Source organism: Bos grunniens, chromosome 10, assembly GCF_055505025.1.
Source record: "Bos grunniens cultivar Pamir isolate PY7600 chromosome 10, Bosgru_T2T1.0, whole genome shotgun sequence".
Lineage (NCBI taxonomy): Eukaryota > Metazoa > Chordata > Mammalia > Artiodactyla > Bovidae > Bos > Bos grunniens.
The window spans coordinates 35,008,602-35,034,691 of record NC_141174.1 but is presented as its reverse complement, the minus strand read 5'-3'; the positions used below and the strand labels follow the sequence as shown (position 1 = coordinate 35,034,691).

General features: G+C 40.8%; 1 long non-coding RNA gene across 1 annotated transcript in view; it reads left to right on the top strand.

Moving 5' to 3' along the window:
- Positions 1-50: 50 nt before the first annotated feature.
- Positions 51-26,090, top strand: part of LOC147364300 (uncharacterized) — an 87,299-nt gene continuing 61,259 nt past the window's right edge. Inside the window, exon 1 of the long non-coding RNA XR_015134343.1 lies at positions 51-3,100. This is a non-coding gene — a long non-coding RNA (uncharacterized LOC147364300). The remainder of the gene's footprint in view (positions 3,101-26,090) is intronic.

The window sequence follows — 26,090 nt, the reverse complement described above, 5'->3', positions numbered from 1 at the left end:
ACATTCTGTGGCTCATGGCTTCTCTTCTGGGTAACCGTGGTGGGCTTTCACCAGAGTATCTCTAACCAACTTGCCTTGTAGGGACCACAGAATGTCACTGAGGCCCTGATAGGTATCTTTTTTTGACAGATAAGGAAACTACAAACTCAGAAAGATAAAGCAGCTGACCTGAGGATGCTGGTAAATAACAAAAACAGAACAAGGACTGGAAATCAGGCCTTGGTATCACCAGTATTTGAATTTTTGATGCAGTTTGCAAGGTTAAAGTGTTGAGCTCTGAATGTGGATTTACGATTTATAAGCAAGTAGGTGTGAGGTGGCTGGGGGGAAGAGGGTGTTCCTGGGGAGCTGGGCAGTGGTGACCTTTAGTGCCTTGCTTCTTCTGAATAGGATTCCTTGTTTGCTAGTCCTCACAGCCCCTGTCTTGCTCCTCCAGTGTATCAGTCAGTCATTCCTTTAAAACAGTGACACTCATTATGGCTGGCAAACAAATGGTTGGGAACTAGGCAACTCCAATTATTGAACTCAGCATGCGAAATCATTTAATCAGAGCTCACAGGACTAAGGGGCAGTATTAAAAAGAAATAGGCACCCTGTCTGGTCCCCAGAATGAACTCTTTTCAGAAGAGAAGAGAGCTTATATTATTTATTGTAGCAGAAAGAAGATATACTGTAGTGTATATTAAATGAGAAGAAGGCTAGATGCTCAGGGCTGGGAAACCAAGATGCCACTTGAACTCCATTCCTGATTTCTTTTTTTCAGTTTAATTTTGGAACAATTATTTAATTATTGTGTAACTCAATTTCACCACAATAAAATAGAATCACTGCTATTTGTATCTTTAAAGATCTCTTGTGATGCTGCCCTGTAACCTGGGACAGGGCTCTCTATGTCATCTTGTGCTCATCTAAGTGCTTGCAGTTACTGAAAGGCCAGTAGGACCTCGTTTTAAAGTGGCTTCAGCTGCAAGATGTGTGCCATGGTGCTGGTTGCACTGTGTACACAAATATATTTTTGAATGCTTAAAAGCCTAAGCAGACATTTAAAAAGCAGTTTGTGTTCACCACCATATGCCTTTTTTGTATAGTATAAGCAGCCTTTTGTTAAATGTGAGGTTATAGGGGATAGAACATGGTGCTGGGAAGTATAGTAACTGGAAAATACATTGAAGGCTGATCCAGACAGAGATGCTAAAGGGGCAATTATCCTTCCTTTATATCATTTCCAGCTTCTTTTGGTCACCACTTGGGAAGGAGCTTCCTAGGGCAAAGCAGCAAAGAAACAGGAGCTGCTAGGGGACAGTCAGCCTTCTCACCAACCATCACTTGGAACACATGTACACGTGGTGGATGCACGTGCCCTCTCCCAAGGCATGGAACTTTATCTGGAAAACACTCTCTCTGTTTCCCCTCAAGAATCTTTCATATTCTTTTCTGAGAAAAATTAACACTGTCCTCCTGACTGACAGAATTGAAAGAACAAATGCACAGTCATGGGAAGCAGGATTCTACTTCCAAAGGACCACGTGGAATATGCTTTCCTTGAAACATACAGAGGCATACATCAGGGTTCAGGATGGGGAACACATGTATACCTGTGGCGGATTCATTTTGATATTTGGCAAAACTAATACAATTATGTAAAGTTTAAAAAAAAAAAAAGTCCACAAACAGTAAATGCTGAAGAAGGTGTGGAAGAAACGGAACCCTCCTGCACTGTTGGTGGGAATGTAAATTGATGAAGCCACTGTGGAAAATAGTATGGAGGCTCCTTAAAAAACTAAAAATAGAGTTTTCATATGATCCTGCAATTCCACTCCTGGACATATATTCAGAGAAAACTGTAATCTGAAAAGATACATGCACCCCTGTGTTCATGGTTAATTCTTTATAATAGCCCAGATATGGAAAGAACCTAAATGTCCATCAACAGATGAATGGATAAAGATGTGGTGAAAGATGTCATTCAGTTGTGTCCGACTCTTTGCGACCCCATGGCCTATACAGTCCATGGAATTCTCCAGGCCAGAATACTGGAGGGGTAGCCTTTCCCTTCTCCAGGGGATCTTCCCAAACCCGCAATCGAACCCAGGTCTCCCACATTGCAAGCAGATTCTTTACCAGCTGAGCCACAAGGTACGTGTACACAGTAGAATACTACTCAACCAGAGAAAAGAATGAAATAATGCCATTTGCAGCAACATGGATGGGCCTAGAGAATATACTAAGTGATGTAAGTTGGAGAAAGACAATACTATATAGTATCGCCTATATGTGAAATCTAAAATATGATACAAAACAAACTTATTTACAAAATGGAAACAGACTCATGGACATAGAGAACAAACATGGTTACCAAAGAGGAAAGGGGCAGGGAGGGGAATAAATGAGAAGTTTCGGGATTAACAGGTACAACTACTATATATTAAATAGATAAACGACAAGGTGCTGCTGTATAGCACAGGGAACTATATTAAATATCTTATAATAACCTGTAATGAAAAAGAATACAAAAAGAATTTACATATGTGTATATATATGACTGAACCACCTTGCTGTACATTAGAAACTAACGTCATAAATCAACTATACTACAGCCCCCACCACCAAACCATAGAGAGGCATGGAGTAAAACTTAATAATCCATTAAATAGAATTAATTTCATTTAAACACTGCATATATACATATACCATATACAGATAGGTTTTTTATTGCATTTTTGGGTTTCAGTCCTTATTGTCTTTCAGAGCTGTCCTCCTATCTTAGGTAGCTTTGAGAGGCTACATTCTAGCTACATGTTGCATAGATAGCCAAATGAGTAGTTTGCAATGTGGTTGGTACAGGAATTAGTGGGGACTCAACATGCTTTTTTGGTTCATGCAGCCTTCATGTAGATTAGACTCTGTATCAGGTCTTTTAAATGGGCTTGTTGAGTATTTTACTCTCATTTTAATCTGTATCTCATTTTATTTGAATTGAACTCCCTGGGTTTGATGTCGGTGGAGGAAACTGGATTCATTTGCCCTAAGCAAAACGTCACATTCTTCCTGCTTGAATAGCAAGACCTGGAGGAAAAGGAGGACTCACAGGAGGCCAAGGGTAAGTAGTAAGCAGGCCCGCATTAATCATGTTAATTTGGTGGGTCGTAGAGACAGAATCCTGTCACATTTTTTTAAATCTTCATACACGTTTTTTCCTGATATTTTCTTTCTGTCTCTTTTGTTTTTCAATCTCTCTTTTTTCTTTATTTCCCCCCTAGAAGCAAACAAAATATTCAAAAGGCAGGTTTTGAGAACTCTAATCAAGAAAAGTCATTCCTAGGAGAAAGCATGCTGAACCACAACTTGGTTTGGGGCCTAATGCAGCCAGAAATGATCTTTTAAAATATTCTGATCAGGGGCTTAGAAAACAGAAGATTTAACATTTCAGCTCAGAAGAGTATGATTATCTTGGAGCGGATGCGGTAGTTTCAGCCACGTAATTTTAGACATTCTAATTGGCAGTTTAAAGATAGCAGAGTCCCAGCCTCCTCCCCTGGGCGCTTCCCTTTGTTTTATCCTTGACTGTGCTTTGTATTTGGGCGTCTTCTGATGGCTGGGGCCAGTTTGGGAACCACGCGTCCATGGGTCCTCAGGGACCATCTCCCAGGCCTGCCAGCCTCTGCCCTGAAATACCACGAAGGTAACAAAACTTATATTTTCTTAGGAATGCTCCCAGCTTCCAACTCACAGACATATTCTCCTTCCTTTTCTAATAACTATGTGCTTAAAGGATGTACTTCGGTGATGATATTAAATTAAATCCATCCCTGGGCACCTTAAGCTTCCAGCTGAATGGCATCATTTTCTTTCCAGGTAATAAGTACTTTAGGATGTGATCAAGGAAAGGAAAACACTGATTTCAAATAACCAATGATTTGCCAAATTCTGTGTGAGGCAGTGTCCATATGCTGAAACAAATGTTTGTTCTTTGCTTTGGCAGCGAGATAACACATCAGAGTAGATGCCCACAACAAGCTACATGTTTCCTTTTTGCATTTTCAAGGAGCCCTGAGTCCCCACTGGTTGGACGTGAAGTTGCTCATCCTCACCCAATTTCAGTCTCTGAGTTTCCTTTCTGGGAGACATTGGCTGCATCACAGAGGGAGGATAGGGCGGGGGTGGGGCGGCGGTAAGAATCGACTCGAGCTGTCTTATCCAGGCAGACGGTTTGGGGGGACCTGTGCTGGGAGATTCTCAAACCCTGAGGGAAGTGGTTTATTATCCTCGCTTAAAGTTTTATTAACAGGGAAATCTTGTACTTTCCCAACCAATGAGGCCACAAGAGCATAAACTATATTAAGTCCATAAATCCCAGAGTGCCAAATCTCTGGAGTAGCAAGCATCTGCTGTCTAACCCGCGGTGAGCAATAAATCTCCCTGTCCCTTTGCATGGCGGGCTTTCAGTATAGAGAACGCTGCTGCTCGCCGGGCACCCTTTCTTTCTGCTCTTTCCCCCAACAGGCCTTGAATTCATTGCTCTCTCACACCTTAAGCACTCTTATAATGCACTGTTCTTTAAAAATAGGGGGGGGAAACAAAGTTGTCTTTTCCTGGCTGTTTAGACACAGGAGGTGAAACCTGCTGATATGAGGCTTGTCTTTCATCCTAAACTCTTGGAAACAAATTAGGGACATTAACTGAGGTGTGTGGTATCTTGACACTGGTCAGTGTCTTCTCTAAGCCTTCTCCCGTGGAGCCTGTAAGGAGAGTAACTGTTTACATGAGAACAGAATCCAGCCTCTCTTTTCACTTTTGCCAGGAGTCTTGCTAAGAAAGGCAGCCTCAGTGCCTGGCAGGATGAGCCTGTGCTCTCCTGTCACAGGCCACCCTTCTGAATTTCAGGCATTGGTGAAATTTCACCCTTGTGAAATTCATCCAGGGGAACTTGCAGACACCTCTGGAGGAGAGAGATGGTCTGTACTCTACGAGGTGGTGATGCCTTCTCTCAACATGAAGGAAGGTTAAGAACATGCCCAAATGGTTCCCAGTGGGATGAGACTGGGTGGGGTGGATTAAACCACCAGATCCATTTTCCTTTTATGATATTCCTGGGGTAAAGGCCTAGAACACCAAAGGTCCTGCATCCCTGAAGAACAAAAGTTCAGTGAGGCCTGTTTGCCTGTGGACTCGTGGAACTGAGCCATCTTCTCCTGGTTCCTTATATAGCTACATAGTACAGTCTTCCTTTTGTGCTTTGAAAAGCATCCTTGTTACTCTTCTAGTCCAGTTTCTCTTGCTAACAAGGCCTTCTGCACATTCATAGGTATTAGGTTGTTAGCCATTTTTCCTCTAATTTTTAAAATTTGTAATTTACTTTTTTTTATTTACTAGATTCTATTTTAATTTATTTATTTATTTTAATTTTATTTAATTTAACTTTACAATATTGTATTGGTTTTGCCATATATCAAAATGAATCTGCCACAGGTATACATGTGTTCCCCATCCTGAACCCTCCTCCCTCCTCCCTCCCCATACCATCGCTCTGGGTCATCCCAGTGCACCAGCCCCAAGCATCCAGTATCGTGCATCGAACCTGGACTGGCGACTCATTTCATATATGATATTATACATATTTCAATGCCATTCTTCCAAATCATCCCACCCTCTCTGTCTCCCACAGAGTCCAAAAGACTGTTCTATACATCAGTGTCTCTTTTGCTGTCTCGTACACAGGGTTATTGTTACCATCTTTCTAAATTCCATATATATGAGTTAGTATACTGTATTGGTGTTTTTCTTTCTGGCTTACTTCACTCTGTATAATAGGCTCCAGTTTCATCCACCTCATTAGAACTGATTCAAATGTATTCTTTTTAATGGCTGAGTAATACTCCATTGTGTGTATGTACCACATTTTTAGAACATATTTTAGTTTATAGAAAAATGAGCAGATAGTACAGAGTTCCCATATACTCCCTCACTCCCCCAGTCCCCCCTATTATTACTACCTTTTACTTTTAATTAACATTATGAACAACAGTACCAGAGGACAATCATTTTTTGTGAAAAGGAAGGACTTTCACCTACATCATCTCACTTAACAGAGACTGTTCAGGAAGCCAGAGTGTCCCATGATGGCCGATTGTGGACATGGACCTCTGGGCATGAGTGAAGTGAAGTTAGTGAAGGGGGTGATGGTGCAACAGCTGGGAAACCACAGCTGGGAAACAGCTGGGTCTTGTTCTCAGTGACCTAACCCACATCTGGGGAGTGCATTCCAGGAGTGAGGATCAAGTTGGGGCTCCCAGGGCAGAAGAAGGAAATGAGACTGTTTCCTATGACTGCTACAAGAATCACCACAAACCTGGCAACTTAAAACAGGGGGCAAGTTCATTATCTTTTTGAATTTCTAAATGTCAGAAGTTTGAAGTGGGTCTGAATGAAAATTAAGGTGTCAACAGAGTTGTGTTCCTCCTAAAAGCTCTAAGGAAGACTGTGTGTCTTTGCTTTTTCTATTTCCTAGAGGCTGCCCTCACTCCTTGGCTCGTGCTCTCCCTTTCTGTCCGCAAAGCTGGCAGTGGCTGGTGGAGTCTTTCTCACACTGCATCTCTCTGATGCTGACTCTCCTCCATCTTTCATTGGTAAGGACTTTGGTAGCTACATAAGGCCCACCTGGATAAACCAGCATACTCTCTCCATTTCAAGATCAGCTGATTAGCAATCTCAATTTCCCTTTGCCAGGGAAAGTAACATATTCACAAGTTCTGGAGGTTGGGAAGTGGACATCTTCAGGGGTCATTATTTTGCCAACCACACAGGGTATTGTCCTGGAGAAGTAGAGCCTGGGATCAAAGTCACCAGTGAATCATGTTCTCATCCTTCTCAGGAGTAATTAGAAACAGGGCCCAACCTCCTCATTTAGCTCAAATGCCACTTTTTCCAGAAAGCCTTCTGTATCTGCTGACCGATACAGGAGATACTAGACCCACGTAACATCTAAAGAGTGACTAGTCTGAACTGAAATGTGTTCTGGGTATAAAACATGCACCAGATTTCAAAGACTTAGTGCAAAAAAAGAATGTAAAATATTTTTACAGTCATGATTTTAAAAATATCAGTTATCCTTTGAAATGATAATATTTTAGTACATTATGAAATTAATTTCTCCATATTTTTTACTTCATAAATTTGGCTTCAAGAATCTCTAAAATAGCATATCAGGCTTGAACGATATTTTTTTCTGGACAGTGTGACTCTGTAATAGCTCTAGACTGAGCCCAGTTCTTCCTCTGTGTGCACTTTCCCTTATTCGGACCTTAACATTTACCTACAGCATAATTATCAATACACGTGACTTTCTTTCTCCCACCACACAGTGAGTTGCTAAAGGATGGGGGCTGTGTGTTACCAATCACTGTATCTCTAGTGCTGGTATAGTGCCTGGAATGTCAGAAGAATAATCATTATCATAATCAGCACTTACATTGTACTAACTGTATGCATGCTCAGTTGCTAAGTCATGTCCAGCTGTTTTGTGACCCCATGGACTGTAGCCCGTCAGGTTTCTCTGTCCATGGGATTTTCCAGGCAAGAATACTGAAGTGGTTTGCCATTTCCTTCTCCAGGGGATCTTACTGACCCAGGGATCGAACCCAAGTCTCCTGTGTCTCCTGCATTGGCAGGTGGATTCTTTACCACTGTGCCAGCTGGGAGATTTGTTCCAAATGCCTTACACATTAGCTCAATCTATCCTTACAACACTCTCTAGGTGAATGAGTTTAGGGAAGTTACTTTTAACATTTTATATCTCAGTTTCTTCATAATATGGGGCTAGTTATAGTACCTATAGTACCTATCTCAAAGCTAGTAATTATGTGAGGATTAACTAGTTATTTTATATATACGTATTTTTGAGGCTTACCCAGTGGCTCAGCAGTGAAGAATCTGCCTGCAATGCAAGAGACACAGGAGACTCAGGTTAGATCCCTGAGTTGGGAAGATCCCCTGGGGGAAGGCATGGCAACCCACTCCAGTATTCTTGCCTGGAAAATGCCATGGACAGAGGAGCCTGGAGGGCTACAGTCCATAGGGCCGCAAAGAGGTGGACATGACTGAAGTGACTATGCATGCACACATACATATTGCTGGGGATAACTTTGACCTCAGGCAAAACCTCAAAGGTGGAGATTTCTTTGGCTTAAAGTCAGATGTACTCAGAGAACAGACTGCAACTGGCTACTGCTGGGAATGTTCTAAGCCACCTAGAGTACAGGCTGCAGACTTGGGTAAGAGGGGATTACTGCTCCTATTTCCGGGCCTTGAGTAGCCCTTGCTTAGGTAGAAGCTCCCCATTCACTCTGCTGTCCCTCACCTGATATACTGATTCTAGAAAATCAAGGATAATGGGGGCACCTGCAAAGCAGCCCAGGGTCTTCTGCACGTGACTTGCCAAGGGCACATAGAAGGATTTGGTGGTGAGACAGGGATTTTGCTAACCATTTCTCCCTGAACGTACCAGCTTTACACATCAAGTTACTCAGTTTCTGAAGCTTAGTCTATATGTTACAAATCAAGGCAAAGCATATATGTTACAAATCATTATTTTAAAAAGAAAAACTCATTTAAGATGACTTCAAATGACCATGACTCCATAACCAGGAGTCCACATAGTCACCTCGAGAAGTTTATCAGAGCCACCAAAATATTGCTCATTTGTAGCATCTGGTGTGAGGGTCTTCTCTAGATGCAGCTGGGTCTGTCCTGGAGACCTGCAGCCCTGATGAATCCTGCTTGCAGTCTCTCTGGTTCCTTTTCAAGCTATTAAAAAGTGGAGGTCGTGCTGCAAGGCTTGGCCTGTAAATTTCAAACTCCCAGCCTAAATGTGCACAAAGGATGTGAGTAGGTCTCCAGCAGGTTTCACTGCCGCAGGAGGTGAGGGAATCAAAGGCAGGGGCTTGGTCTCCAAAAGGCCTGGAGAAATTTATGACTCAATTTAAAACCACTTGTAGTTTATCAAAGCAAAGGAAATGGAATCTCGAGCTTCGGGGCAGGAGTAGATTTTCTGTAAGAGTGAAAGAGGAGCCTGTCCTTCTAGCCAGTCTGCCATGACAGCCGAATCTTTTCCCAAATCCCACAAATTTGGCAACAAACAATCTCTTTTTGACATGACCAGTGATATAACAGAATTTATAAATGTCAAGACTGCCTCTCTAATCCTTGACTAACTAGGGAGGCCAAAAGTCTCCTGGGCTGGCTCAGTGATGACACACAGCAGTAGAAATACAGAGCATAGGTGGACCTAAATCTGTGGGTTTGGTCTCAAACGTGACCATAGACCTGCGTGACCTTTGCCAAGACAACTAACTGCTTCGCCCGAGAGGACTGAAATGTAGAAGATCCCGCAGTCGAGTGTTCATTTGTTCTTTGATGTTGTTTAGGATTCCAGTTTGTCAGGCACACTTGTAAGTACGTTGAAGCGCATTGCCGATTTCTCTGTGTATAACCTAGGCCCTGGGAGATAGATGTTGCACATTTGCTATTAGGTGGTACCTGCTAGGAACAGAGACCTGGCTAAGGAGGCTTGCACGTGCAGTTGCCACGCAGAAAGTTATTTCTCCCATGTATTAAAAAGTCTGGAGGTAAGTAGAGACTGTCCTTAGTTCAATGGAACAAAGATATCAGATCTAAAGGCATCTCTAATTTGTTTGGCTACTGGAGCTCCAGCTATCACTTCTGATTCTCAGGCAATAGAAAGAGCAGAAGGAGAAACAAGGGCTTTATTGAAAGCCTCAACCAATACTGCTGACATCACACACTTAAATGTAAAGAAATTTCAAGTTTCTCCCCATAGTGAGCACTTTTTTGTTTCCATTTAAATAGGGAAGAGAGAGGGTAAGGGTAGATCTTGGGTAGGAAACTAGAAGTTACTTTCTAAATTTATAGCCAGTAAATCCGTAGTGCGGGAAGATAGGAATCCAGTCTCCAGGCTCATGTGAACTGAAGTTGTGTGTGGTCTGACCAAACTCTTCTCGGTGCACATGCATTTGTTACCTACTCCTCTTCTCTCTTTCTTTATATTATCTATTTATAAAGTGTTTTTGCTCTCCTTAAAAGGTCAGGGGTTAGAGTCAGGGTTGCTTTCTTATTTGGTCCAAGAGGTACTAAGAGAGATATTTATTGAGTTGGATTGTTTGATGAATAGGGTTTGAATTGGATGCTGGCAGGTAGAAATATTTACACAAATACTGTGTAAAACAATCTTTGATGTATTCAATAGTTTTAAGGCTGACAAAAAATTACTAGAGAAATATGTCTTCTGTTTTTTGTTCAAGGAGTTTAGATATTAAGAGTGAAAAGAAACATTTGAAGTTTTTTCCCCTCAACCTTCTTGAGAAATAATTGACAAGTATAATTGTACATATTTAAAGCATACAACATGATGATTTGATATACATCTACATTGTAGAATAATTACCAAGATCAAGATAATTAACACATGCATCATTTCATGTAGTTAACTGTTTGGTATGTGGTGAGAATGTTTAAGAGCTCCTCTTAGCAACTTTTAACTACATAATACCTTATTATTAATTATAGACACCAAGTTGTACACATCTCCCATTTCCTTCTCTTCCCAGCTTTTGGCAAGCACTGTTCAATTCCGTTTCTGTGAAACTGGATTTGTAAGAAAAATACTATATATAAATGCTACTATATACGTATATAAATGTATAAATAAATACGTAGTATTTGTCTTTCTGTCTGACTTATTTTGTTTAGCACAGTGCCCTCAAGATCCATCCATGTTGTTGCAAATGGCAAGATTTTCTTTTTTAAGGCTGAATGATATTCCATTATGTGTGTGTGTGTATACCACATTTTCTTTATCCATTCATCCATTGAAAGACCATTGAAAGAGTGTTCCATCCACTGAAAGATTGTTTCAGTATCTTGGCTATTGTGAATAATGCTGCAGTGAATATGGGCAGTGTAGATATTCCTATGAGATACTGATTTTGTTTCCTTCAGCTATTTACCCAGGAGTGGGATTGCTGGATTATATAGCAGTTCTACTTTTAATTTTTTGAGGAACCACCATACTGTTTTCCAAAATGGTTATACCTAGGAGTAATGTCTTCTTTAATACTTCCGCAAGATGTATTACCCATAGGACTGAGCTTGAATGGGGAATAAAACACCAGCTTCATAAGCATTCTTCCCTACCCATATGAATTCTCTATTATTTTTCTATAGAACTTCTCCTCCCTCTTTTATCTGAAAAGAGATTACTTGGTCAGTCAACAATAGCATCTACAACATACCATGCAAGTCAAGGAAAGGGATCTACCAGTGATTCTTCTGGCTGCAAATCAGAATTACCTGGGCAACTTTTAAAATCCAGATTCCCAGGGTTTCATCCAGAGATTCTGATTCAGAAAGTATGGGGTGGTGTTCCCAATCTGTAACTTTACAGGGTGCTCCAGATAATTCTGATGTGCCATGATGTGTAGAAATCGTGGGGGCAGAGCCCTTCCTTCTTTGTACCACTGCCGTGTCTTTCCTGGAGAGCATTTATAGGGTGCTACCACAGCTTGTTCATGTGTCTAATTCTGCACCAAACTCCTAAGGTGGGGACTATCTTTTCTCTTAGCATTCCTTCTGAGCTCTGTGTTTGAGTGTCTAAGTCATAGTTTTGTTTGTTTGTTTAGTCACTAAGTCATATCTGACTCTTTGAGACTCCATGGACTGTAGCCCACCAAGTTCCTCTGTCCAGGGGATTTCCCAGGCAAGAATACTGGAGTGGGTTGCCATTTCCTTCTCCCTTAGTGCATAGTACATGTTCCATAATCATCTGTTATATTGTTTAAGCAAACGGAACATGTAATAATTCACCTCCACAGAGTGCTGCTGAGAAAAGTGTTGGTCAGTCAGTTGTGTCTGACTCTTTGCAACTCCATGGACTATAACCCATCAGCCCCTCTGTCCATGGAATTCTTCAGGTCCGAATACTGGAGTGAGTAGCCATTCCCTTCTCCAGGGGATCTTTCCCATCCAGGAATCGAACCCAGGTCTCTCGCATTGCAGGCAGATTCTGTACCGTCTGAGCCACCAGAGCTCCTGAGAACACTAGCACAAAGAGGCTTGTCTTGTTACTGAGCAACCTGGCTTAACTTAACACTCAAGGACAGAACGAGCTATGGAAGAGGCCAAGAAGGGATTTCTAATGAACTGGGTGGTAAGTTACCTTGACAGTCTTGAGATTCTTGACTTTTAAAAAAAACAAAATATCATATTTACAAATAATTGTGGTGCCAGTGACCTATGGTGGATATCAAGTTTATTTGAAAGAATTCATGCAAAGTGCTTAGCACAGTGCCGAGAGCAAAATAATGAATGTTACATGATGATAATGAAACAACAATTATAATAGATAAGTCTTCTTAAAAACTTAGAACAGATTGCAAAACATAAGAACAAAACCAAAAATTTACTGTTAATCTTGCCAGCAGGATCAGTAGCCTTGTATTTACGATTTTTTTTTCAGTTTCTCTCCCAAGCATCTGTATTAACATGTACTTTAAAATATATAAAGTAAATGTTAAAAGTGTATATTATATGTTTTTGAATGGCCAGTAAGCACATGCAAAGAGAGGAAAGTTGACGAGGGAGAGGATATGTGTGTACATATAGCTAATTCACTTTATTATACATCAGAAACTGCAACTAACACATCATTGTAAAGCAATTATACTCCAAGCAATTACACGCCAATAAAATAAATAAAATTCAAGAAGAAAAGAGGTTCAACATCACTAATCATTAGGGAAATGTAAATCAAAATCACAATCAGTTACCACCTCACACACATTACTATGACTACTATCAAAAAACCAGAAAACCACAAGTGTTAATGAGGATATGGGGAAATTGGAATCTTTGTGTACTGTTGGTGGGGGTGGAAAGTGGTGGAAAACAGCATGGCAGTTCCTCAAAAAAAGTTGAAAATGCAATTACTATATAACCAGAAATCCTGCTTCTGGGAGTATACCCAAAATAATTGTAAGCAGGGTCTTTGAAATTAAAATAATTGAAAGAGGCGTTTGCATAGTGCTATGTACTAAATTATGTCACCTCAAAATTTATCTGCTGAAGCCCTAACCCCCTATAAGATGATATTTAGAGGTGAGACCTTTGGGAAATAATTAAGGTTTTTCTAAAAAAAAATTTCTATTGTAATATAATTGATTAGCAATGTTGTATTAGTTTCAGGTATACAGCAAAGTGATTCACTTATACATACACAGGCATCTGTTTTTTTTTTTTTTTTTGTCAAATTCTTTTCCCAGTTAGGTTATTCCAGAATATTGAGCAGAATTTCTTGTGCTGTACAGTAAGTTCTTGCTGGTTATCTGTTTATAGCAGTGTATATATGTTCATCCTAAACTCCCAATTTATCCTTCTGTCCCATTGTTCCCTCCTGGTAATCATAAGTTCTCTAAGTCTGTGAGTTTATTTCCATCTTATAAATAAGTTCATTTGCATCATTTTTAAAAAGATTTAACATGTAAGTGATTATGTGATATTTGTCTTTCTCTATCTGATACTAATAAGTATGATACTTATCACATACTTTGCTTAGTATGATAATTTCCAGGGAAATAATTAGGTTGAGATAAGGTTCTGAGAGCGGGGCCCTCATAATAGGTTCAGTGCTCTTGTAAGAAGAGACATCATTGTAAGAAGATACAACTTACATGAAGTAACTAGAGTAGTAGTCAACATCATAAAGACAGAAAGTAAAATGGTAGCTGCCCTGGGCTTGGCAGAAAGGGAAATACAGAGTTGTTATTTAGTGGGTACAGAGTTTTAGTTTGCAAGATGGAAAGGATTCTGGAGGTGGGTGGTGGTGACGGTTACGCAGCAATATAGATGTACTAATACTTCTTACCATTGAGCCGCACACTGAAAAATGGTTGCTGCTAAGTCACTTCAGTCGTGTCTGACTCTGTGCGACCCCAGAGACGGCAGCCCACCAAGCTCCCCCGTCCCTGGGATTCTTCAGGCAAGAACACTGGAGTGGGTTCCTGTTTCCTTCTCCAATGCAGAAAAGTGAAAAGTGAAAAGTGAAAGTGAAGTCGCTCAGTTGTGTCTGACTCTTCTCGACCCCATGGACTGCAGCCTGCCAGGCTCCTCCATCCATGGGATTTTCCAGGCAAGAGTACTGGAGTGGGGTGCCATTGCCTTCTCCATAAAAATGGTTAAGACAATAAATTTTATGTCAGGTGTATTTTAACATAATAAAACTTGTTGGAAAAGACCCTGATGCTGGGAAAGATTGAAGGCAAAAGGAGACGAGGGCGACAGAGGATGAGATGGTTAGATAGCATCACTGACTCAATGGACATGAACTTGAGCAAACTCTGGGAGATAGTGAAGGACAGGGAAGCCTGGTATGTTGCAGTCAGTGGGATTGCAAAGAGTCAGACACAACTTAGTGGCTGAACAACAACAGTGTGTTTTAATATATTTTAATATTTTATTTTAAACATATTAGTTTAAATGTATAAAATAATATCATTGAAATATATCTTATGTTAACATAATATAAATAAAAACTTAGAAATAAGCATTTCTAACTTTGAATCAAGTAGCACTGTTTCTTGAGAAAGCTCTTTTATGTCCCCACTTTGCACCTGCTTCATTGATCTGGGGTCCTTTGGCCACAATTCTCTGTTCCACTGTGTAGAGAACCTGGCCTGCTACTCTGCACAGGCCGGACTGGTGTGGCAAGCCTGAACTGCTCTCATAGGAATGGTAAATTGGTGTGACCAGCAGCCTGAACGCCTGATCCTCTCGTTGGGCTCTGCTGAGCTCTAGGTCACCATGTTGTCAACAAGGGGAGCTTTCTCCCCCTGAAGCTGTCAGCATGTTCATTATCAGCTCTCCCTTCTGCTGCCAATTGGAAAGATGACATGTGGCCGTCTCCTGGTTGCCACACGTTAAGCCTCCTCTCACAATGGGGACTTGGTTTGGAGCTATCCCGAACATTTGAAAGTGACATTGCTGTTTCCTACAAGCTGAGACCCATGAATCATTCCAGCCAAAGGTAAAAATTTACATTTCAATGATCAGCAAGTTTTAGTACATTTAAGAAACTGGCCAGAATTGCTCAGCCCCCATACACAGGTTTTGTTAATGAATTTGGCAGTGGGGAGTTGCATTCCTAGGCTAAAGTATTAGAACAAAAAGGATCTGTTTTCCCATGTAATGAATTGCTGAGAAATTATTCAAAATGTGACTTAAAAAGCCTCTTGCCAGCAAGCTCAATTCTCTTGAGTCATGAATTAGATAATGGGCTTTTATAAACCCACAGAGGGAAACCCTCTGAGGATTTATGTGGGTGAGGAGAGAATGTCTGTGCAGAGCTGCCACCTTCTCCCAAGTGCTCCTGCACAATGCAGAGGCCCAGGGACCTTGTCTTCAAATGCCAAGGCCAACTGGACCACTGTCAAGGGTGTAATCAGCAGTGCTCACCCTGAACACTTGCCCAGCTGGCAGCTGCCAGTCTCACTGGACACAGCAGAGTGCTGCCCTGGCCCTACTTCTGGAAACAGAGGTCGCCTGGGGAAGAATAGTTGGGTGGGCAAGGAAGGCCTCCTCCCCAGCTCCGTCACTTTCCCGAGGATGTGGTCCTGGATCCCAGCCCCAACCCATATTCAGTTAAGACCTGAGTCTCCCATGCAACTGAGACTTAACAGCCCCTCAGTGTATAAAGAGGGATCCTTTGAAGGTAATTCGTTAGAAACTAAACTCCACGTAACAGGAACATAGCACCTTTCACAAACAACCTCCAAGAATGAAGGAGATAATCTCCAATCAAGAGGGTCTCAGACTGTAACAATAAACTTCATGATGTCCTCTAACCAGGCTTTCCCTAAGGTCAAGGGCCCCTATGAGGACACAGAGCTATTCGGTGTATGTTTTAACCCGCTTTAAGGTTCTCTGCTATAAGGGACACAAAATATTTCTATCCCCAAGGCGAGGGAACCTTTCCTTGTGTAACTTTGATTACCTCTCAGGCTAGCTATCTGCCTTGACCTGAGTATAGGGCAGATTTGATCATGCCTCCTGTTCGTTGTCCACTGGGCTGTGTGTACCCTTGGACTACCAGCTTGGAGCTCTGGCCTGGCTCCCAGTCATGACCTGGGCATGAGGACCACCTGGATGAGACATCTGTCAGACCAATGATGGCCAAGATAATCTGGCAACACCTACTTTTTGTGATTCTTGAGAGGTTCCCAAGACTATTTAGCAGTCTCGTGTAACCAGTGGCCATAGAAGCCATGAAGAATTTTCTCTGTAACCTTTCCATGCTGTTTGAGAAGGATTTTCCTTATACTGGAACTGGAAAGATACAGTGGATGTATGTGTGCTAAGTTGCCTCAGTCGTGTCCAACTGTTTGCGACCCTATTGACTATAGCCTGCCAGGCTCCTCTGTCCATGGAATTCTTCAGGCTAGAGTACTGGAGTGTGTTGCCATGCCCTCCTCCAGGGGATCTTCCTGACCCAGGGATCAAACCTGTGTCTCTTATGAGTACTTTACCACTAGCACTAGAGTGAGAATGCCCTAGTGCATTCTCACTGGGCCTGAAAATGTCATTATTCCGGGGGTGACAACTCTCATTTCTGCTTCCCAGTGGCTTTCACTGCTCTCTCTCCAAAAACTTCAATGAACTGTAGACCTGGGAACTCACATCAACTCCTGGAGCTAAAAGGGCATGCTGATATGAATGAGTTTTGGTGGATTCTGGATGTTTATTGGCCTGTGTGGTTAGGACACTGCAGCAAGCAGACCACATTCACATAGCCTGGTGGCTTAGCCGGCATTCTTCCCATCTGTGGCTGTACCTGTCACCCTGAGTTCTATGTGTGGTCGTGGTCACACTGGGATGACAAGTGTGTGTTTTTGCCATTGCCCTTTTAATTCAGTAATTCAGCATTGAGTGCAATGCCCAGCATTGTAGTTAGTGCTTCAGGATACAGAAAGAAGTGTAATTATAAGTTAGTTGAGAATTTCCTCAAATTTGTCTTTTTTTCTCAGCTGATAACTCAGCCCTGAGTTCTCAGCCATTGTGATTTGAGTCAAACTATGTTAGCAGCTGTAGACCTTCTAGAGGTTATAATCTGGGATTTGTCTGTCAATGGCATGCCCCAGATCAAAGCCAGCACTCTGGTCTTCATGAGTGAGCTCTGATTGCCTTTGTTTTTGTTAATTAAGTTTAATTTTTTAAAAATTGGAGAATGTTGTGTTGGTTTCTGCTGTACAACATGAATCAGCCATATGTATACATATATCCCCCCACTTAGGCCTCCCTCCACACACCCGCATCCCGCCTCTCTAGATCATCACACAGCATGAAGCTGAGCTCCCTGTGCTGCATCACAGCTTCCCACTAGTATCCCTTTCACACACTAGTATCTAAAGTGTGTGTATGTCCATGCTACTCTGTTTGTCTCACCCTGTCCTTCCTGCCCTGTGTTGATAGATGAGTGAATAAAGAAGACATGGTAAATATATGCAGTGAAATATTACTCAGCCATAAAAAGGAATGGAACTGGGTCCTCTGTGGTGACGTGGGTGAACCTAGAGTCTGTCATACAGAGTGAAATAAGTCAGAAATAAAAAACAAATATTGTATATTAATGCATATATATGAAATCCAATTGCCTTTGTTTCTTGATTGATGCCTGAGGTTCCCATAGGATGGGAACTTTGCCAGTATGTGTTTTAGAGGGAGGAATATGGATTTGTCAGTAACCAGCATTGCTGTGTGGACCCCTGTACCACACTCAGGACTGTGAGGTGGTCACCCCTTGACTTGCATATTGTCTACTATCTAATACCACTTACCACACAAGGATCACATGGCTTTGATGCCATTTGGTCAAAGCCAGGGGCACCATTTGTTTCTGAAGAATGGTTAACAATCTTTTTCGATCTACCCTTGGTTCTATTATGTTCGGGCCTTCTCCTCCTGCTTGGCTTACACTGAGATCCTTGTATGAACTGGAGGTGAAATTCCTCAGATACAAAAACCTGTGATAGGTAAATTCTACCATCCCATTTATGCCAGTTGTCATGACTGTGCCTTTCCCATGTAGCTAGCACCCAGTACATTATCTCTCAAAGCACTTCCTAAATGAGTGGTACCTCATTACCTCTACCTCATTATCCCCCCAATTTCTTAAACCCAACAAGTTTAAAGTAAAGAATTTTAAGTTCCCATTTCTAAAGAGCCTTGGTCTTCTCAATTATGCACTTCTAGATGGAAAAGCCATAAGTTTAGAAGGGAAGTTAGAGGAGTGAGAATCCATATAAACAATAAGTATTAGCTGAGCTACAAGTGAATTAGTGGTAAAATATAATGAACTGTAAAATATAGTAAGGTGAAAAGCCTTTAAAGATGTTGAAAATAACATGTGATTTGTCCTTATTTTTAAAGTTCTTGAATTGCCCTTTGGTGGACATCTGCTGTCTTTTCTTGCTGTGTATGCTCTTTTCTGTGGATAAAAATCCCTCTCTCTCTCTTTTTTTTTTTTCCCGTTCCCTTCTCATGCAGTACCTCTGGCTGGGCAGCACAAGGGCAGCATGTAGGCCAGTCTTGATAATCAGAAAATGCCACCCTTAGCTATGGGATTTGGTCAGGGTGAGCACATATCTTAAGCCAGACAAATGACAGGCAGCCCATTTGGGGGCAGTAATGCTAATATTAAAGACCGGGGGTGGGGGGAAGGAAAAAAAAACCCTCTGGAAACCTTTAATTGCTAGGAATGATTTTGTTTACCATGTGGAGAAATCGTGCCACCACAGAAGAGATACAGGCCTTAGAAGGTAATGAAATAGATTGATGATACCATTTGACTAAGCCAAGCCAGAAGCCAGGAGACCTACGTCCCGTGGATTATTCAGCGGCATGAACAAATAAATGATGCTTTAATTATGTTAGCATGACTGAAATTTCTCTCATTTTAAATCAAAACATTTCTGACAAGTATCTGCCTTATCTTTAGGATGATGAGGATTTAGCCTGGGATACAGTGAAAATTGGAGTAGGCGATGGCACCCTACTCCAGTACTCTTGCCTGGAGAATCCCATGGACGGAGGAGCCTGGTAGGCTCCAGTCCATGGGGTCGCTAAGAGTCGGGCACAACTGAGTGACTTCACTTTCACGCATTGGAAAAGGAAATGGCAACCCACTCCAGTATTCTTGCCTGGAGAATCCCAGGGACAGAGGAGTCTAGTGGGCTGCCATCTGTGGGGTCGCACAGAGTCGGACACAATTGAAGCGACTTAGCAGCAGCAGCAGCACAGTGAAAATTAAGATGAACCAAGTGGTGGGTGTCAGTACAACTAATACATTGAGAACACACTTATAGAAAGGAACACCTAAGGCAATATCACAGCAATTAACAGGGGCTGACATTTAAAAAGCATTTCTTCTCTTTCATAGGGACTTTGACATTTGAAAATGAAGAGATTTATTTTACTGTAGAGGCCCAGATAGTTATGACATGAAAATCACAGTTTTCAAACATGTTGGCTAAGGTCATTGGAAAGCGCAGCATGATCAAGCAAACTTGAGGGAAACCCAACTGTTTTTCAAGTGTTTGGAGCTAGAGTGGAATGAATCAAATGACAAATCTCTTTGCCCTTTCACTTTGTCATAAAAATACTAAGTGCCGAGTCTTATCATCAAAATGAACGTGTCATGATACATAATTTATTTTGGCAATGGAATAATTTGCAACCTTTATGAATTGGTTACACAAGGCAGAAAAAGAAAAATAGCAGTGGCTTGAACAGGACAGGAGCTTATGTCTATTTCAAATGAATGACATCTAAGAGCAAAGAGACTGGAGGTGCTCTGGGGGCTCCACTAAGTTAGCAGAGACCCAGGTCCCTCTCAGCTCTCTGCTCTGCACCCCCCTCATGTTATGAAATGGCTTCTTGAGCTCTAAGCATCAAATCCTTGCTCCAGGCAGCCACATGAATGTAGGGACAGAACATTAAAGATATTCCCTTAAAGATACTGCCCAGAAGTCACATGGAACTCTATGGCCAAAATTTGGTCACATGGTCTCTCTGCACTACTTGTATAGTCTGGTAAATACAGTCTTTCAGTTGGGTGGCAATCTGCCCAGCTGCAGAGCAAGGATTATATTACTCAGAAAAGGGAGAGAATGGATATTTGGGAGGAGGGCACATGACAGGATAAGGTAGGAATTCAGAATCTAGGATAGGAATACTGAATTTTTTAAGATTAAAGGATGTCAAGGCTTCTTAAATTCAGTATATTTGAAAGGAAGCTATTGAATTGTTCATAAAGATCAATATTTGGGCTCTAACTTCTGTGAAAATTTTCATGTTCCAGTTTTATTTTGTCTTTCACAAAAATCAAGTCTCTAAAATACACACACAAACTAGACATTTCCATTACCCATGGCTTTTAATTCATTGCACAAGCTAGGCTATTCATATGTTTGCTCATAATGGGTATAAATCGAGATCTTAAGATAAAAATAAAATATGAATATGTTATTTCCTCCCTTACTCTGCATATTTTCTAGTTCTTCCCTCTTTGCCAAATGAAAACAAACCAATCATAGCTCTTAGACTCAATAAGATTTAATTTGGTTTAAACATTTGGATGATGGCAGAAAGAGGAATAATGCCATTTAGAGAAGGCAGACTTAATGTTTTGTCTCAATCATTCATTGTTTATCAACCTACCACCACCACCTCCCTCCCTCTCTATAGCTTTCTAAACTCTAAAAGGCACTTTATGGGAAGAAAAAGTCTCTGCCTGGAACTCTGAGATGATTCTGGTATTTGGCTGTTTGACTGGCTGACTGCTTGGTAAGAGAAAGAAAGATCAAAGACTTATAAAGACCTCCAGTCAAGATGTCAAAATAGGTTCATGCTTTGATGTATCCAAGTGTGAAATGTAGCAAAATGGCTTTATTAATATGAACCATATAAAATTGCTAATATGTGACCATTTGCCAACCAATTGGAAATTTCATATAATTCAGTCAAATATTATTAAAAGAGAGAGAGGAAAAAAAAAATCAAAATGGCATAAGCCAAGATCAAAAATAAGATAAACATGGGTTTTTTAAGACCAGATTTGGAAAAGAATTGCAGAGTAATGAAAGGGGCTGAAATCACTAGCCTCTTTGAGCTCCTGGATTCATACAGTGATGTATAGGAGTTTAGCTCTTGTAGGGTAATGAAGACTTAAGTGTTTCATGCATGATCCCTAAAGCATTCCTTGATCCTCAGAGGAATCTGAAAAAAGCTACTTTCAATTGCTGTTTAGGGCAACGGCTCTTGATAAGCTGTAGGTCTAGAAAGATGGGAAGACCCAGAGACAGTCTCCCAACCTGGAGCCAAACTAAGCCACTGACTAGCTAAGTAAATCTGCCCATTGTCAATATCATGTCAGGGCAGGAATACTGAATTGTTATCATATGACCAGATCTAGGATCTGAGTAATGATACCCACAAAACCACTGGACATGGAAAACTGAGCACAGAAAGAGAAAGAGAAAGACAATCACTGAAAATTGACTTGCAAAGTCAAATTCCAAAATACATAAAGAAATTTAATGCTAACAAAGATAGCCAACCTTAAAATCTTTAACGTGAAGTTATTTTAGAGGAAATTGATCTTTTAAATAAAAATTTGATCAAAGACTTCAAACCATAAAAGAAAGCCAAAGATAAGTATTATAAGAATGGGAAAAGAAAGAAAATTTCACAATTAAAAAATAGTCACTGAAATAAAAACTTAATAGATGCAGTTTACTATAGATTGGAAAGAATGAAGAAGAGACAATGTGTCGGCAATTTCATCTAGAACACAGAACTTAGAGACAGAAGTTGTGACAGAAAGTTAAAGGTTACAGGATAAACTAAAATTCTCCAACATATGTTTAATAGAAGTTTTTGAAAAAGAAAAGAGAAAGAATAATGGAGAGTACTTGTTTTAAAACATAGTAACTTTGACTTCCACTTAAAAATGACTATACTGCTGCTTCTTGTTAGGACTACCAAAATGATGACAAAGGCATTAAAAGGATGTAAATCTGCCAAGTTATAGATGGGAGAAAAGAAAAAGGCACAAAATTTCAGAAGTTCAAAAGTAAATAAATTAACAATAACATATTTGGCAGATGGAAGTTTATTAAATCTGATTTCAAAAGGGAGAAGTCAACAATAAGCTAATTTGCACCTCAGACTACAAGAATGGTTCATAAATTTGAAGATTGGTTAACTCTAAAAGGAGAATTAGTTGAAAGTCTCCATAAGAAGATCCCCCACTGAAAGGCCAAAAAATATCAAACAAACACAAAGATACACAAAAAAGAACAAAGATCCCTTCCCTTACCAGGTACAGCCAGGTTATCACCCCTCCTCACTCGCTAGAAAAAGACTGGCATTTTTCCTTTTGAAGACATTTACCAAGACATTCCAAATAGGAAAAGGAGTACGTCAAGGCTGTATATTGTCATCCTGCTTATTTAACTTATATGCAGAGTGCATCATGAGAAATGCTGGGCTGGAAGAAGCACAAGCTGGAATCAAGATTGCTGGGAGAAATATCACTATCCTCAGATATGCAGATGACACCACCCTTATGGCAGAAAGTGAAGAGGAACTAAAAAGCCTCTTGAGGAAAGTGAAAGAGGAGAGTGAAAAAGTTGGCTTAAAACTCAACATTCAGAAAACGAAGATCATGGCATCCAGTCCCATCACTTCATGAGAAATAGATGGGGAAACAGTGGAAACAGTGTCAGACTTTATTTTTTTGGGCTCCAAAATCACTGCAGATGGTGATTGCAGCCAAGAAATTAAAAGACGCTTACCCCTTGGAAGGAAAGTTATGGCCAACCTAGATAGCATATTGAAAAGCAGAGACATTACTTTGTCAACAAAGGTCCGTCTAGTCAAGGCTATGGTTTTTCCAGTGGTCATGTATGGATGTGAGAGTTGGACTGTGAAGAAAGCTGAGCGCCGAAGAATTGATGCTTTTGAACTGTGGTGTTGGAGAAGACTCTTGAGAGTCCTTGGACTGCAAGGAGATCCAATCAGTCCATTCTAAAGGAGATCAGCCCTGGGTGTTCTTTGGAAGGACTGATGCTGAGGCTGAAACTCCAATACTTTGGCCACCTCATGCAAAGAGTTGACTCATTGGAAAAGACTCTGATGCTGGGAGGGATTGGGGGCAGGAGGAGAAGGGGACGACAGAGGATAGATGGCTGGATGGCATCACCGACTCGATGGGCATGAGTTTGAGTGAACTCTGAGAGTTGGTGATGGACAGGGAGGCCTGGCATGCTGCGATTCATGCAGTGGCAAAGAATCGGACACAACCGAGTGACTGAACTGAACTGAACTGAACCAAGACATTCTGGAATTAGGGGAAAGTGATACTGATGAAATAGTTCAATTCCAAGTACTGAATAAAAATATTTCTAGATTGAAATAATCCACTAATTTCTACCTCCCCTCAAAAGATAAAGTCCCATGTCAATCTGTGTTACTTTGAAATTTCCAATGTAATCACACACTATTTTTTTTAAGTTGAAGTATAAAGTATTAGGAATAATAAGACTTCCCTGGTAGCTCAGATGGTAAAGCATCTGTCTACAATGTGGGAGACCTGGGTTCAATCCCTGGGTCAAGAAGATCTCCTGGAGAAGAAAATGGCAGCCCAGTCCAGTATTCTTGCCTGGAAAGTCCCATGGACGGAGGAGCCTGGTAGGCTACAGTCCATGGGGTTACAAAGACTCAGACATGACCAAGCGATTTCACTTCTTCATAAAATATTAGGAATAAGAAGCCTTAAACTGCTCAAAAGCAAATCCTAAGAAAATGATTTCCAGTCTAGAATTATATACCCAGCCAAACTATCAGCCAAGTATGAGAGTGGAATAAAGATCTTGCATTTAAAACATATATAGTCTCAAAAAATTTACTTCCTTGTACCATTCCTCAGAAAGATACTTGAGGATATGCTCCTTCAACATCAGAGCATAAACCAAAAAGGGAAGAAGCATAAGATCCAGGAAGCAGGAGATTCAATTAGAAAAGAGGAAAGGGGAATCCCCAGGATGAGTAGAGGAGATACCTGGATGACAGCTGCCAAACTGGGAAGCAACCAGTTCAGCCTAAAAGCATAGGTTGAAGTATTCTAGGAGAGGTATCTGTAAAAAATAAAGGAAACTACAGATTACCTGATGTATGTGATCATATTTAAAGATGCTTTACAGTAGAATAATTCTGCTGCTGCTGCTAAGTCGCTTCAGTCGTGTCTGACTCTGTGCGACCCCAGAGACGGCAGCCCACCAGGCTTCCCCGTCCCTGGGATTCTCCAGGAAAGAACACTGGAGTGGCTTGCCATTTCCTTCTCCAGTGCATGAAAGTGAAAAGTGAAAGTGAAGTCGCTCAGGTTGTCTACTTGAAAGTTACACAGACGTGTCCAACTCCTAGCGACCCCATAGAATAATTCTGCTGCTGCTGCTGCTAACTCGCTTCAGTCGTGTCTGACTCTGTGCAACCCCAGAGACGGCAGCCCACCAGGATCCCCAGTCCCTGGGATTCTCCAGGCAAGAACACTGGAGTGGGTTGCCATTTCCTTCTCCAATGCATGAAAGTGAAAAGTGAAAGTGAAGTCGCTCAGTCGTGTCCGACTCTTAGCAACCCCATGGACTACAGCCCACCAGGCCCTCTGTCCATGGGATTTTCCAGGCAAGAGTACTGGAGTGGGGTGCCATTGCCTTCTCCGAGAATAATTCTAGGTACATACAAATCTAAGTGAATAAAAGAACAAGGCAATACTCAAACAAGAAAAATAAAAACTTTTAAAATAAAAAGTATAATTATAGCATAACACATGGCTTAGTTCTGAATAAAATAAATACTCTGTGTGGTTCAACAATGAATATAATATAACTACAGTAGGTCTCCTACATGTGAACAAGTTCTATTTTGAGAATGCATTCGTAAATCCAATTTGTTCATAAGTCCAACAAATTTAGCCTCAGTATCCAACAAATACAATATAGTACTGTACTTTAATAGATTTATAAAACTTTTCACACAAATAATACATAAAAAACAAAAAATAAACATTTTTAATCTTACATTGCAGTACCTTGAAAAGTACAGTAGTACAGTACAACAGCTGGTATAGAGTGAACAGACAAGAAGAGTTACTGACTGGAGGAAAGAGAAAGGTGGGAGATGGTAAAGCTGAAGGGTCATCAGCAACAGGAGATAGAAAGCAAGCTGCAATTTCACTCATGTCTGAAACTGATGGCACAGATTGTATTTCCTTGCTGGATTCAATTCTTTTTTTTTTCCCCCTTTTTATGTACTTTTATTTCAAATGTTTTTTTTTTTTCTTTCTTCACTGAATACCAAAAACATTTCTCACTCCTTTTTTTTAAATATATAAATTTATTTATTTTAATTGGCGGGTAATTAATTTACAATATTGTATTGGTTTTGCCATACTCTACCCTCTTGAAAAAAAAGATCCGGGGACATCTGTAGTAGTAGCTCTTTTTTTCCCCATCATATTAATAGATGACATGGTAGCAATGAATTACATTCTGAGCAGCTGCTGCGACCTTCACATACCATTCTACGCCTTGTGCCTCGAAAACTAACAGTGCCTCTTCAAATAAAGAATATCCCCTTGCCATTCCCTATGTCACGAATCTCTTCAGTTACTTCTTCTTCATCTTATTTCTCTTAGTTTTTTTTTTTTTTTTTTTTTCTGATGGGCCTCCAATTCCATCAAGTCTTCATTAGTAAGCTCCTCATGTTGCACAGTAAGGAGTTCCATGAAGTCATCCTCTTGCAGATCTACACAAGAGCACAACCACTTGAGGATGAATGCATGTGACAATGTGCACTGGAAACATGAACTAACTTATGTGATTGGATATGTGAACACACGTTCTCATCTTTGAAAGTTTTCAACTTGAAGGTTCATATGTAGGGGATTTGTGGTATGCTGGAAAGAGAGAGAT